Source organism: Culex quinquefasciatus, chromosome 1 (assembly GCF_015732765.1).
Source record: "Culex quinquefasciatus strain JHB chromosome 1, VPISU_Cqui_1.0_pri_paternal, whole genome shotgun sequence".
Taxonomy (NCBI): Eukaryota; Metazoa; Arthropoda; class Insecta; order Diptera; family Culicidae; genus Culex; species Culex quinquefasciatus.
The window spans coordinates 14,545,922-14,560,396 of NC_051861.1; the positions used below are offsets into that span (position 1 = coordinate 14,545,922).

General features: G+C 31.8%; 1 protein-coding gene across 4 annotated transcripts in view; it reads left to right on the forward strand.

Annotated features, from left to right (window-relative positions):
• The window catches only part of LOC6033016 (hemicentin-2), a 319,767-nt gene that overhangs the window by 196,069 nt on the left and 109,223 nt on the right, over positions 1–14,475 (forward strand). The window lies entirely within an intron of this gene.

Here is a 14,475-nt window from a genome sequence, read left to right on the forward strand (position 1 = left end):
TACAAAAATGATATATGAAATTCTAAAATCTGTATCTTTTGAAGGAATTTTTTGATCGATTTGGTGTCTTCGGCAAAGTTTTAGGTATGGATATGGACTACACTGAAAAAAAAATGATGCACGGTAAAAAAATTGGTGATTTTTTATTTAAATTTTTGTCACTAAAACTTGATTTGCAAAAAAACACTATTTTTATTTTTTTTTATATGTTTTAGAGGACATCAAATGCTAACTTTTCAAAAATTTCCAGGTTGTGCAAAAAATCTTTGAGCGAGTTATGAATTTTTGAATGAATATTGATTTTTTCGAAAAATCGAAAATTGGGCGCAAAAATTTTTCAACTTCATTTTTCGATGTAAAATCAAATTTGCAATCAAAAAGTACTCTAGTGAAATTTTGATAAAGTGCACCGTTTTCAAGTTAAATCCATTTTTAGGTGACTTTTTTGAAAATTGTCGCAGTTTTTCATTTTTTTTAATTAGTGCACATGTTTGCCCACTTTTGAAAAAAATATTTTTGAAAAGCTGAGAAAATTCTCTATATTTTGCTTATTTGAACTTTGTTGATACGACCCTTAGTTGCTGAGATTTTGCCATGCAAAGGTTTAAAAATAGGAAAATTGATGTCTTACATTTTAAAAGGGCGTTATATTTAATGTTTGGCCCTTTTGAAATGCTTATCTTGGTTTTTTTTTTTTTAAAAAATATTTTTTTCGAAATGATCGGAAAATTTTACGATTGTTTCATATTTAACATTGAAAATCGGACCATTAGTTACTGAGATATCGACATTAGAAAATGGTGTGTTGTTTGGGTGGGACTTAGAAAACATCAATTTTCCTGTTTTACATGGCAATATCTCAGCAACTAAGGGTCGTATCAACAAAATTCAAAAAAGCAAAATATAGAGAATTTTATCAGCTTTTCAAACATATTTTTTTTCAAAAGTGTGCAAACATGTGCACTAATTTAAAAAAATGAAAAACTGCGATTATTTTTAAAAAAGTCACCTAAAAATGGATTTAACATGAAAACGGTGCACTTTATCAAAATTTCACTAGAGTATTTTTTGATTGCAAATTTGATTTTACATCGAAAAATGAAGTTGAAAACTTTTTACGAGCAATAGTTCGATTTTTTGAAAAAAATCAGTATTGAATAAAAAAAATAATAATTCGGTTAAAGATTTTTTGCACAACCTGGAAACTCTAAAACATATAAAAAAATAAAAAAAAATTAAAAATAGTGTTTTTTTTTGTAAATCATGTTTTAGTGACAAAAAGTTAAATAAAAAATCACCAAATTTTTTTACCGTGCATCATTTTTTTTTCAGAGTAATCCATACCCATACCTACAACTTTGCCCAAGACACCAAATCGATCAAAAAGATCCTTCAAAAGTTACAGATTTTTGAATTTTCATACATCATTTTTGTATGGCCAGCTGCTAAATTTGTATGGAAAATTATATGGACAAACTAATGATGCAAAATGGCTTCTTTGGGCAAACCGGAGGCACCAAAAAAGTTTCAGTCGGATTAAAAAATACAAACAAAAAATCGAATGACCGAAATCTTAGAGAATTGCTCTACTATGAAATGGATATTAACTTTTTTTATTTTCGGCAACCTATTTTAACGATTTTTTTGTTATATCATTTGAAAACAAAATATACACCTTTTCCGGCTAAGATCAAAATTGAGATTTGTTTAATAGTGATGTATACCTTGACCAAATTGGATAAAAACTTAATTGATATATTTTTTTTGCAATGGGTTGTTCAAGAAGAATTTGTTCAAAAATATTCGAGAAATTACTGTTTGAAGTTATAAATTTATGTAGCACGTGAGCTACCAAAGGCGTAATATTGTTAAATATGAAAACTTTTGCACTATAATTTTTTTATCTTATTAATTTATTGGGCCATATCACCATATAACTAAAATCATACCATAAATGAAACCATGAAAAATTATTAAAAACCAACTTGGCATCATATGAAATTTACCCAAAGAATGCAACCATTATTCAAAAACTTGCTTCAAATATTTATAAACTTTGAGTTGTAATTTCATGAAATAGTGTTTCAAGTTAAATAGCGCTAGAATGTAGATTTCTAGAGCTAATTCAATGATTATCTATTTATTCACGAGTTGAAAATACTTGTTTTGTAATGAGTTATTTGCCATAGAAACATTATTTTTTCCAATTCAATTTTATGGTCACTGAGACAAATTCAAAAGCAATATTATTGTTGTGAAGCATAGATTTTCACTTTCCAAACACTTTGATGAAAAAAAATCTCAACAAAAAATATTTATATTATATTTTAGATTAGAAAACTTATATATTTTCTCAAAGTTGCATGATTTCAGTCAGCCATTAATTGATCCTCACACAAATTTTGACCATTAAAGTTGCTGTTATATAAGTTCTGTTGTCAATCAGAAACAGAATCAGAATAATTTTCGTTAATTTTCAAATTTTCCGGGATTTCCCGGGAAATTTGTTGAAAATTTTCCGTTTCCCGGGAATTTTGGATCTCCGACGCTCCACGCTTTGTGATACTTTTTGCTTCAAAAGATTGAAACTTGGGCATGAAATTTGAATTTTATTTTTTTACTACCTCCATTATAGAAAAGTAGAAAATTTGTCAAAGAGTTTATTTTTTATCATTTATTCATCATTTATCAATTCTAAAATCGAACCAATATTTTCTGAAATACTTCGATTAAAAAAATTAAGGATTGAAAAATAATTACTCTGAGAAAATGTCTTTTTCTTCATAAAACAAAAAATAAAGCAAAATCTGAATATTTTTGATAAATTTCACCAAAAAATTACTACAACTTGAATATATAGCTTATTATCAAACTAAGTGTGAAGTGATTATTGGTTGCAAATCTGATCTTGCATTATTATTTTTTATTTGACAGCATTTTCGTTTTATTCTTCAAAAATCTATTTTGTTTCAAAAATACATATCTCACCGAGTTGGATAAATACGAAGAGTGCTGTAAAAATCAAGTTTTGCAACGAGTTCCATACAACATTTTTTGCAATTCCAAAAAACACACACACAGAATGAAATTTTATGTCAAATTTTCATGTATTTTGTCAATAAACCGTTTAAATAAAAAAATGTAGAAAAGTGTTACTTTTCGAAACAAGTTGAGTGCTGAAAAGTAGTATTTTTCAGCATTTATTTTTGAAAAGTGTTGCTATTCGATTCTGTTATTTTTGGTACAGAAAAGTAGGCTATTTCGTCGTTCAAGAATGACAGGAAAACTAAGTAGTTTAACGACGGAATTGCAAACAAGTAGTTTATGCAACAAGTTGCAAAAAGAAGATTTTTTCTGCACGAATCGTTCATTTATCCAACGAGGTTCACCGAGTTGAATAAATACGACGAGTGGTGAAAAAATCTAGTTTCGCAACGACCTCCATACCACATTTTTTGAGATTCCGAAAAACACCATTTGAACAGAATTATAAGTCAAATGTCAAATGTCAAATGTCAATGAATCGTTTAAATAAAAAAATAATGAAAGTTATTACTTTTCCAAAAAAGTGCTGAAAAGTTCAACTTTGCAGCATCCGTTTCAGGGCTGAAAAGTAGAACTTTTCAGTATTTGTTTTGAAACGCGGTCGTTTCTGTTATTTTTGGTAGACAAAAGTAGGCTGTTTCGTTGTTCAAGAATGACAGGAAAAATAAGTTTTTTCACGATGGAATTGCAAAAACAACGGGTTTTCGTCAAATTAAGGGTTCTTAAGAGCGAGTCCACGAACAGGGCATACCCCTTTGTATGGGACGTCGTTTGGACCTCACCAATCTGCCTGAAATTTTCAGAGGTTGTTTGTACATATAAAACTAGCATCTGGCCAAAATATGAGCACTCTAGGTCAACGGGAAGTGGGGCAAATCGGGACACAAAGTTTGAAGGTTCAAAAACGTCAAAAATCGTAAAAAAGCTGTAACTTGGGCAAAATTCAATTTAATTTCAAAATTCAAAATGCATCTGAAAGGGCTCAAAAAATGCAACAAAATGCAGGGTAGAGCATCCCGATTGGTTAAATCTAAAGAAAATTATTGGCATTTTAGTGAAAAAATAGCATAATTTTCAAACTCAAATAAAAAAGTGCTCCATCCAGATATCAACTCGGTTCGACCTGCAGCTTGTAGGGGACATCTGGGACTACCATCTGAGGATGAGAACGCTTTGGGTAAGGCAGTTTAACGTATTAAATAGACACTTTTACTTTTAGTGAAGTTTTTGCTCAGGGGACCCCTTAGATCCCATTTTCTGATGATAATTTTATCATATTCGTGTTCCTGAGACAATTTCACAATAGAAACATACATAAAAATGTTTATTTTGATCCATTTTAACCCTTTAAAAAATAAAAGTTAAAAAAAATTATGAAGCTGCTTTTTTTCTGGTGTCATCTAGTATCCTTGGAAACGTGCTTGATTTTCAATAAATGTGAATCGAAGATTTTTTTTAACTTTTATTTTTTAAAGGGTTAAGATGGATCAAAATAAACATTTTTATGTATGTTTCTATTGTGAAATTGTCTCAGGAACACGAATATGATAAAATTATCACCAGAAAATGGGATCTAAGGGTCCCCGAGCAAAAATTTACAACCAAAACTTCACTAAAAGTAAAAGTGTCTATTTAATACGTTAAACTGCCTTACCCAAAGCGTTCTCATCCTCAGATGGTAGTCCCAGATGTCCCCTACAAGCTGCAGGTCGAACCGAGTTGATATCTGGATGGAACACTTTTTATTTGAGTTTGAAAATTATGCTATTTTTTCACTAAAATGCCAATAACTTTCTTTAGATTTAACCAATCGGGATGTTCTACCCTGCATTTTGTTGCATTTTTTGAGCCCTTTCAGATGCATTTTGAATTTTGAAATTAAATTGAATTTTGCCCAAGTTACAGCTTTTTTACCATTTTTGACGTTTTTGAACCTTCAAACTTTGTGTCCCGATTTGCCCCACTTCCCGTTAACCTAGAGTGCTCATATTTTGGCCAGATGCTAGTTTTATATGTACAAACAACCTCTGAAAATTTCAGGCAGATTGGAGAGGTCGATGCGAGATGGGTATGCTTTGCTCGTGGACTCGCTCTTAACTTATGTTTTTTGAATCTGGCTTTATTTGTAAATTCCTAAACAAATTAGTCTAATCAATCAGGCCAAGCATCCTCCAAGCATTTTTTGATTGTTTGTGTTTTTTAGACTTTATTGGTATTTTCTGCATGCATACACATTGTTCGCAATAAACTATAATTATTACACTGAAACCCCGATGGTTTGACACCAACTGTTGTCAAACGAACGGGATCACTTTTTAGTTCGACTTTAACCAATCAACGGGGTACAAACTAAAAAAGTGTCAAACTAAACATTGACCAACCACCGGGAGTTGAGTGTAGTTGATTATTTGCAGAAGCAAGATAATGCAGAATTTATCAAGCTTTATCTTTAAAAGTGAACTCCATTTTGTGAGAGTTAAAACTGTGTCCAAAACATTCATGTGCATTCAAAACAAAAACTATTTCGAGTCAAAAAATATAACAAACTGGTTTGGCCCAAAAACGAATCAAATTTCAGACAAAATCAGGCAAAAAAGTTCAACAATCTCTTGATTTAAAATATTTATTTTAACGACACTTGAACAGTTCAATCTCACGAGAAATAAAAAAGTTTTCACTCTCGCATACAATCTCACAATCAAAGGTATAACCGTAACTCAATTTTGGCAACGACGTTTTGAGTACATGTGTGTGTGTGCGAGTGTGTGCTGGGGGTACATCAAAAACGTGTTGTCGTTGCAAAAATGTTCTTGTTTGATCGTAAAACGTTTTTCTTGGGACGACTTTTTTCTGCTGTTACTGCTGCCCTCTCTCGACACCTTCACCTTTTAACACCCACACAAAATCAAAACACACGCACACACACTCACAGTGGCAGTGGTAGTAGCTCAAAGCACCATCAAACCCGTCGACACCACCCCCTTTGGGAAGGAAGGGCGAAATCCAGCTTTTTGTAATTTATGCGGGACGAGTTTATAGTCATCTCGTGTGAGTATGTATGTGTGTGTATTTTTGTTGTGAGGCTGCCATCGACACGTAAAGCGAATAAGTGTGTACCTGTGGATTTGTGAATTTTGCGGATTAACGACAGCTTACATAAACACAATTTATACGATCAAAAAGCTACCACCCATCAGTTTGTTGCAAAGTTTAAGATGCTCAGAATGGTGGGAGGTGCTGGGTTGGTGCAAAAACTCTCGTCCCAGCATAAATTAGTATTCCAAGCAAGACGAAAGACCTTCCCACCAGAAAAGCACCCACACACACGTACATGTAGTCACCCCAAAAAAGGCACCCAAAACAGCAAACACTAACCGCATCAGTAGCAGCAGCTGCCGAAACGTTAGGAAAATAAATGCGAACATGTGGGAGTGTGTCTGTGTGACGTGATTTTTTGACATGGATAGAATTTGGACCTTTTACGAAAGTGGACACGTATTTTTCAAAAGTTGATATTTGGTGATGTAATAAAAAAGGTTTGAAAAACTTTAAAGATATGAATAATCAATATGGGTCATTCCAGGTCAACTGAGTACACTTTTGGACTCGACCTTCACCGATTTGGACCAAACTTGGAGGGAACGTCCATTCCTCTATTTTTGGGACCCCCCCCCCTTTTTTGACGATTTTCTAAAAAAACTCTTTTTTCTTTTAATCATTACTTTGTAAATACTTAAGCAAAAGACTTTTTACAGGTTGCATTTTATAAAAAAAAATTTCTAAAGAATTTGATAAAAATAAAATTTTAACCCTTAATTGCCCACTTATATTATATTTTTACGTTTTAAGTATTAAAATCCAGTTTTGACCAATTATATTTTTATTTGTTTTATTTTATCACCATCGTGTTCCCCGGAAAATTTTACGTAAAAATCAATGTAGACCTGTAGACTAACTATGAACGGCAAGATACAGCGATTTTACTGAAATTTACGCAGCACTCGGAAGTGCATGGTGTACTTTTCAACAAAAAGGGATGAATCCCGCATAGTTCGGTTTTTATACGTTAAAAGCTTATTTCGGATTTGAATTCATAGGACAGAGTGCAGCGCAAAATAAAACTTTTTTTCAGTATAATCGCTATATCTCGCCAATAGTTCATTTTAGTTTGAGGTCTACATTGGTTTTTATGTAAAATTATCCGGGGAACACGATGGTGATATAATAAAACCAATAAAAATATAAGGAATCGTTCAAAACTGAATTTTAATACTTAAAGCGTTAAAATATAACATAAGTGGGCATTTTAGGGTTAAAATTTTATTTTTATCGAGTTCCTTGAACAATTTTCTAGGTAATGCAACCTGTAGAAAGTCTTTTGCTCAAATAGTTGCAAAGTAATGATTCAAAGAAAAAAAAAAGTTTTTTAGAAAATCGTTAAAAAAGAGGGCGGTGCCAAAAATAGAGGGGTAGTCCAATCAGCACCAAACTTGGGTTTTCTGTTAACTATCAATAGATGAACGTTTCCTCCAAGTTTGGTCCAAATCGGTGAAGGTCGAGTGCAAAAGTGTACTCAGTTGACCTGGAATGACTTATCATATTATATTAAAGGTGTTTTAAGAACTTTTTTTATTCAAGGGCACATCCACAAAAGACGTAGACACTTGAGGGGAAAGGGTGGATGGATTTTTTAATTGTATCTATGTTTACTAGGATTTTAAAAATCAAAATATATATTTTATCGGTTCATTCTAACTTCTATGGAAGAATGCTGAAAAATCAAAAACAATTTAAAAAAAAAATCAATGGAAAATATCTGCAATGTGATTGGGACTTGATATTTTTTTTAAAATGATATAACTCAAATATTATGATTTTTCCCAGAAGCCGAAGATAAATACGTGCTAAGTACTTGCATTTTTTTCACAAAATATGTTATTCTCAACTCATACCTCAACAAATACTCCGAAATTTTACTTTACCTTGATGTTTTTCTTTGAATAATGCGCAATTTTTTAAAGATAATACAATTACTCAAGAGCCAGATATTCACGGGGGTTTCAACATTATTTTCCCGTTTTCAGGAAAAATTGAACGCCACAGAATTGAATAATGTGTATATTTTAAACATTATTTTATGAAAAAAATTGCAATGAAATTGATTTAATAACTGAACATGTGGGAATCTCAAAAAAAAAAATCTAAGATATTTTGAATAAATTTTAAAATAACCCAAAATCTGGAATGGAACTCTGAGTCAATTCCTGGTCATGTCATGTTTGTGTTCAAATTATAAAAAAATCTCTAGAGTGTACATTAGCCTGTCCCATTTTGATGTCATGTCGAGGAATTTCAGGTGCTCACTTCTTAAATGATAAATTATGATGCTAGAAATTTTTTTTCAAGAAACACAAGAAAAAAAAATAACAATACAAGAAAAAAATAATAATATACTTTCTCGTACCTCCTAGTAGGTTTACTAAAAAGACACTTTTTGTAACAAATTTTCTAAAATCTTAATTTAAGTTTTTGAACCTAGGCGCATTTTTTTGAAACTTTTTTCAGAAATGCTCATTAATTTTGGGTAGCCTATTTTTCCAAGTAAACCAATACATGCATCTTGTAGGAAATTTCATGGCGAACATTTTTTCCTCTGAGAAAATGCAATTTTGACACTCCAGAACCAAGATATTTGAGATTTAGTGAGAAAAAAAGTGCTGATTTTCAAAATTTACAAAATTCTGAAGCAAGGTCTAAGGTCAGGGTATGCTTTCTTATTGTAATGTTGGCTGCCGAATCCGAAACTGAAATCAAATCTCAAGTAAACAGTGATGTTTTGGAGCTAAACCCTTTTGGAATGTTATTTGCGTGTTTAAATCGCTGCAATTTAAATTGCTTGCAAGTTCGGTCATACTTTCCTTGGTTTTCGTTCCACTTTGATTGATATTTTACTCACAGAGCTCTTTATGTTTGATGTTTTTTACGTTCTGATTATGTTAGGCAATTATGAAATCGCATATTTTTATTTGGCGGGGGCTGAAGCTAATATGGATTTATAAAAAAAAGAATACCAGAGTACATTTTAGGAGAAGTGGCTGCATTTGGATAAAATTGTTTGAGAAATAGCCTTTAAAATAAGTTCTAGAAGATATTTCCGAAAAATTTCATAAAAAAATACAAGTCACAAGTTTAAATAAAAAGTGTCCACATGGTTTATGGATAGTTCCTAAGCACCCGCTAAATAACAATATGCGATTTTTCGAATTGCTTAAGATAATCAAAACGTAAAAAACATTAAACATAAACACGACTCTGGAGTGTCGAAATTGCATTTTCTCAGAGGGAAAAATGTTCGCCATGAAATTTCTTACAAGATGCATCTATTGGTTTTACTGGGAAAAATAGGCTACCCAAAATTAAATGAGCGTTTCTGAAAAAAGTTTCGAAAAAAATGCGATTTTTTCGAAATAAATCCGCCTGGGAAGGTCCAAAAACTAAAATTTTGGTCTAATATTGATAGTGCATCATAATCTCTGGACAAAAACCTATCGTTTGAAGATAATACACACCATACCAAATCAATTTTTGTATTGTTTCTAAGCGATTTAAAAAAAAAATGTTCAAAATTGACTTTTTCAGTAAATCGACTAGGTGGTGCGAGAAAGTATTTTATAATTTTTTCATGTCTAAGAAAACATTGTTTCTAATCTATCATTTAAGAAGTGAGCACCTCAAATTCCTCGACAAGACCTCAAAATGGGACAGGCTAGTGTACATGCATGTTGACAAAATAATCTTTTTTGAATATTTCACTCTCATTATTGGTGTATTTTTATTTCATCAAGCCTAGTTGATAATTTGAACTACATATTTTAAAAACAACAAACTTTGAACACCAATATGACCAGGTTCTGACCCATAGTCCCTTTCCATGAGGATTTTTGATTTTTTTATTATTTAAATTGATTAGATTATTGAGATTCGAATATGATTCGAATTTTTTCATATTTCAAATTTTAAATAACTAAAAACCAAGTTGTGAATTTATACTCCAGGGATATAGAAAAGCAAAATTTTAACACTTACCTGAAAGAAACTAGTTCATAGTAACATTCATCTCAGTTTTTTATTATTTTTAAATTAATTCACAATAATTGCACTCTACTCAAAATATTCCTCTGGAAACACAGTTAAACAAAATTAAATGTTTGGATTGGTGATTTTCATTTGTACACATTTTTGCCTTCCTCACTGAGGTAAGGCTTTAATCCTGCTCTAAAAATGAACTTTGAATCAAAACGTCGTAGACCCACCTTCATGTATACATATCGACTCAGAATCGAAAACTGAACAAATGTCTGTGTGTATGTGTGTGTGTATGTGTGTGTGTATGTATGTATGTGACCAACAAACTAGCTCATGTTTCTCGGCACTGGCTGAACCGATTTGACCCAAACCTGTTGCATTCGACTTGGTTTAGAGTCCCATAGATCGAGTTTTATACAGATTGAAGTTTTGATAAGTAGTTCAAAAGTTATGCATAAAAATGTGTTTTCACATATATCCGGATCTCACTCAAATGTATGTAAACTATATCCGGATCCACCATCCGACCCATCGTTGGTTAGTTTATCAAAAGACCTTTCCAATGAGTCTAAAACATTGAAGATCTGACAACCCTGTCTCGAGATATGGCCACTTAAGTGATATTGATGTACTTTTTGAAGCCGGATCTCACTTAAATGAATGTAAACTATGTCCGGCTCCACTATCCGACCCATTGTTGGTTAGGTTATCAAAATACCTTTCCAACGAGTCTAAAACATTGAAGATCTGGCAACCCTGTCTCGAGATATGGCCACTTAAGTGATATTGATGTACTTTTCGGATGCCGGATCTAAAAAATAGATGAAACTTGTGTACAGCCATTGTTGTGGGTAATTCTCCGCCAATCCTACACAGCAGTTGCCCCGACCCCTCTTCGATTTGCGTGAAACTTTGTCCTAAGGTTTAACCTTTGTCGCTGACCCCAAACCCAGGGTCTTTTTTGATATCTCGTGACGGAGGGGCGGTACGACCCCTTCCATTTTTGAACATGTGAAAAAAGAGGTGTTTTTCAATAATTTGCAGCCTGAAACGCTGATGAGATAGACAATTGGTGTCAAAAGGACTTTTAGGTAAAATTAGACGCCCGATTTGATGGCGTACTCAGAATTCCGTAAAAACGTATTTTCATCGAAAAACACTAAAAAAGTTTTAAAAACTTTGCCATTTTTCGTTACTGGACTGTAAAAATTTTTCTAACATGTCATTTAATGGGAAATTTAATGTACTTTTCGAATCTACATTGACCCAGATGGGTTTTTCTTTTAGAACAACATTTTTCATTTTAAAATTTCGTGTTTGTTCTATCTTTGCTGAGTTATTTTCATAGAGTGTAACAATGTTCTAAAAATTACACAAATTTTGATATGCAAACATGAGGGGTTTGCTTATAAAAATCACGAGAAAATCAAAATTTTGTCGTGATTTTTATAAGCAAACCCCTTATGTTTGCATGTCAAATTTTTTCTTTTGTCTGCTCTACAACTTTGTAGAACATTGTTACACTCTAAAAAATAACCCTGCAAAGTTATGAAAAACACGAAAATGTAAAATTAAAATTTTTGTTCTAAATGAAAAATGACCCTTATGGGTAGTGGGTAGTGTAGATTCGAAAAGTAAATTAAATTTCTCATAAAATGACATGTTCCAAGAAAAATTTACAGTCAAGTAACGAAAAATGGCAGGGTTTTTTTTTTAACTTTTTTAGTGTTTTTTCGATAAAAAATACGTCTTTCCGGAATTCTGAGTACGCCATCAAATCGGGCGTCTAATTTTACATAAAAGTCTCTTTCACAACAAATTTCTATCTCATCTCCTGAAAATTATTGAAAACACATCTTTTTTCACATGTTTAAAAATTAAAGGGGTCGTACCACCCCTCCGTCACGAGGTATCAAAAACGGACCTCGGATTCGTGATCAGGGACAAAAGTTAACCCATAGGACAAAGTATCACGCAAATCGAAGAGGGGTCGGGGCAACTTTTCCCGATTTCGTGTGAGTTGGTAGAGAATTACCCCCATATCCTTTTCTATACAAATTTGGCAGCTGTCCATACAAAAAGGATTTATCTTTTGAAGGATTTTTTTGATTCGGCCAAGTTGAAGGTATTGATATGAATTGCACCGAAAAAAAATGATACACGGTAAAAAAAAATGATGATTTAATTTAACTTTTTGTCAGTAAAACTTGATTTGCAAAAAAACACTTTATTTTTTTTCTGATATGATAAGATATGATATGAAGTTCCAGAATGGGCATAACATTTTTTAACTTGTTATGAATTTTTGAATCAATATTTTTTTTTTTTCAAAAAAATTAAATACTGATCGCAAAAATGTTTCAACTTCATTTTTCGATATAAAATCGAATTTGCAATCAAAAAGTACTCTAGTGAAATTTGATGAAGTGCACCGTTTTCAAGCCATTTTTAGGTAACTTTTTGAAAATAGCAGCAGTAGCAGTGAATTAGGACTTACATTTCAAAAGGGCGTAATATTCAATAATTGACCCTTTTGAAATGTTACTCTTGATTTAAAAAAATGAAAATAATGTTTTCCAAAAGATCGGAAATTTTCACGAATGTTTCATAATTTAACATTGTAAATCGGACCATTAGTTACTGAGATATCGACATTAGAAAATGGTGTGTTGTTTGGGTGAGACTTGAAAAATATAAATTTTTCTGTTTTTAATCACTTGCATGGCAATATCTCAGCACCTAAAGGTCATATCAAGAAAGTTCAAAAAACAAATATAGAGAATTTTCTCAACATTTCAAAAATATTTTTCCATAAGTGGGCAACCATGTGCACTAATTTAAAAATATTAAAAACTTCGACTATTTAAAAAAAAATTTACCTATAATAGGCTTTAACTTGAAAACGGTGCACTTTATCAAAATTTCACTAAAGTACATTTTGATTGCAAATTTGATATTTCGGTAAATGAAGTTGAAATTTTTTTTGCGAAAAGTATTTCGATTTTTTTCAAGAAATCAGTATCTATTCAAAACATCATAACCCGGTCAACGATTTTTTGCACAACCTGAAAGTTTCTGAAAAGTTGGCTTTTGATGTCCCCTAAAACATATCAAAAATAAAAAAAATATGAAAAATAGTGTTTTTTTTTTGCAAATCAAGTTTTAGTGACAAATAGTTTAATAAAAATCACCAAAAAATTTTTACCGTGTACCATTTTTTTCAGTGTAGACCTTATACACACCTACAACTTAGCCGAAAACACTAAATCGATCAAAAATTTATCAAAATTTTATTATCAAAGATTTATAAAACCAATCATTCTTTGCGGATTTAATATTAATCAACTAAATTTGGTTTTGATTTAATAAAAAAGATTTTTTAATAATTAGTTTTAGATTCTCAGGAATGTTACTCGCCAAAGATTTAATGGCGTCTTAAGCAAGCTACCTCTGTATCAGGCCCGTGTTCACTAGTAACCAAATTTTATCTTATCATATCTTTTCGTTAAGGAAATTGCTATAACTCGTCAAAACTTATTTATAAATACATTTGTGTAAATTCGGTTGTTGAAGTATTATTTCATTGAAAACTATCTTTGTTGTTACAATTATTTTAAATTCGTCGATATCGTCCAAAGCTCGAAGACCCACCTTCATTTATACATATCGACTCAGAATCGAAAACTGAACAAATGTCTGTGTGTGTGTGTGTGTGTATGTGTGTGTGTGTATGTATGTATGTGTTCAAAAATCTTGCCAAGTTTTCTCAGCACTGGCTGAACCGATTTTGATCGAACCAGTTGCATTCGACTTGGTTTAGGGTCCCATACATCGCTATTGAATTGTTTGAAGTTTCGATAAGTAGTTCAAAAGTTATGTATAAAAATGTGTTTTCACATATATCCGGATCTCAATTATATGCATGTAAACGATGTCCGGCACCATCATCCGACCCATCATTGGTTAGGTAATCAAGAGATCTTTCCAACAAGTCCACATAATTGGCAACCCTGTCTCGAGTTATGACCACTTAAGTGATATTTATGTACTTTTTTGAAGCCGGATCTCACTTAAATGCAATTAATAATGTCCGGATCCATCATCCAACCCATCATTGGTTTAATAATCGAGAGACCTTTCCAACGAGTCCACAAAATTGAAAATCTGGCAACCCTGTCTCGAGTTATGACAACTTAAGTTATATCTGTGTACTTATTTTTCTGGACCTTAAAAAAAATAGCTGAAATATGTGTTCAAACCACTCATATTATCCATTGTTGGTAAAAGGTGAGGAAGGCATCAACCACATAGGTGGATTAAGTTAGTTTTTTATAGAAATATTAC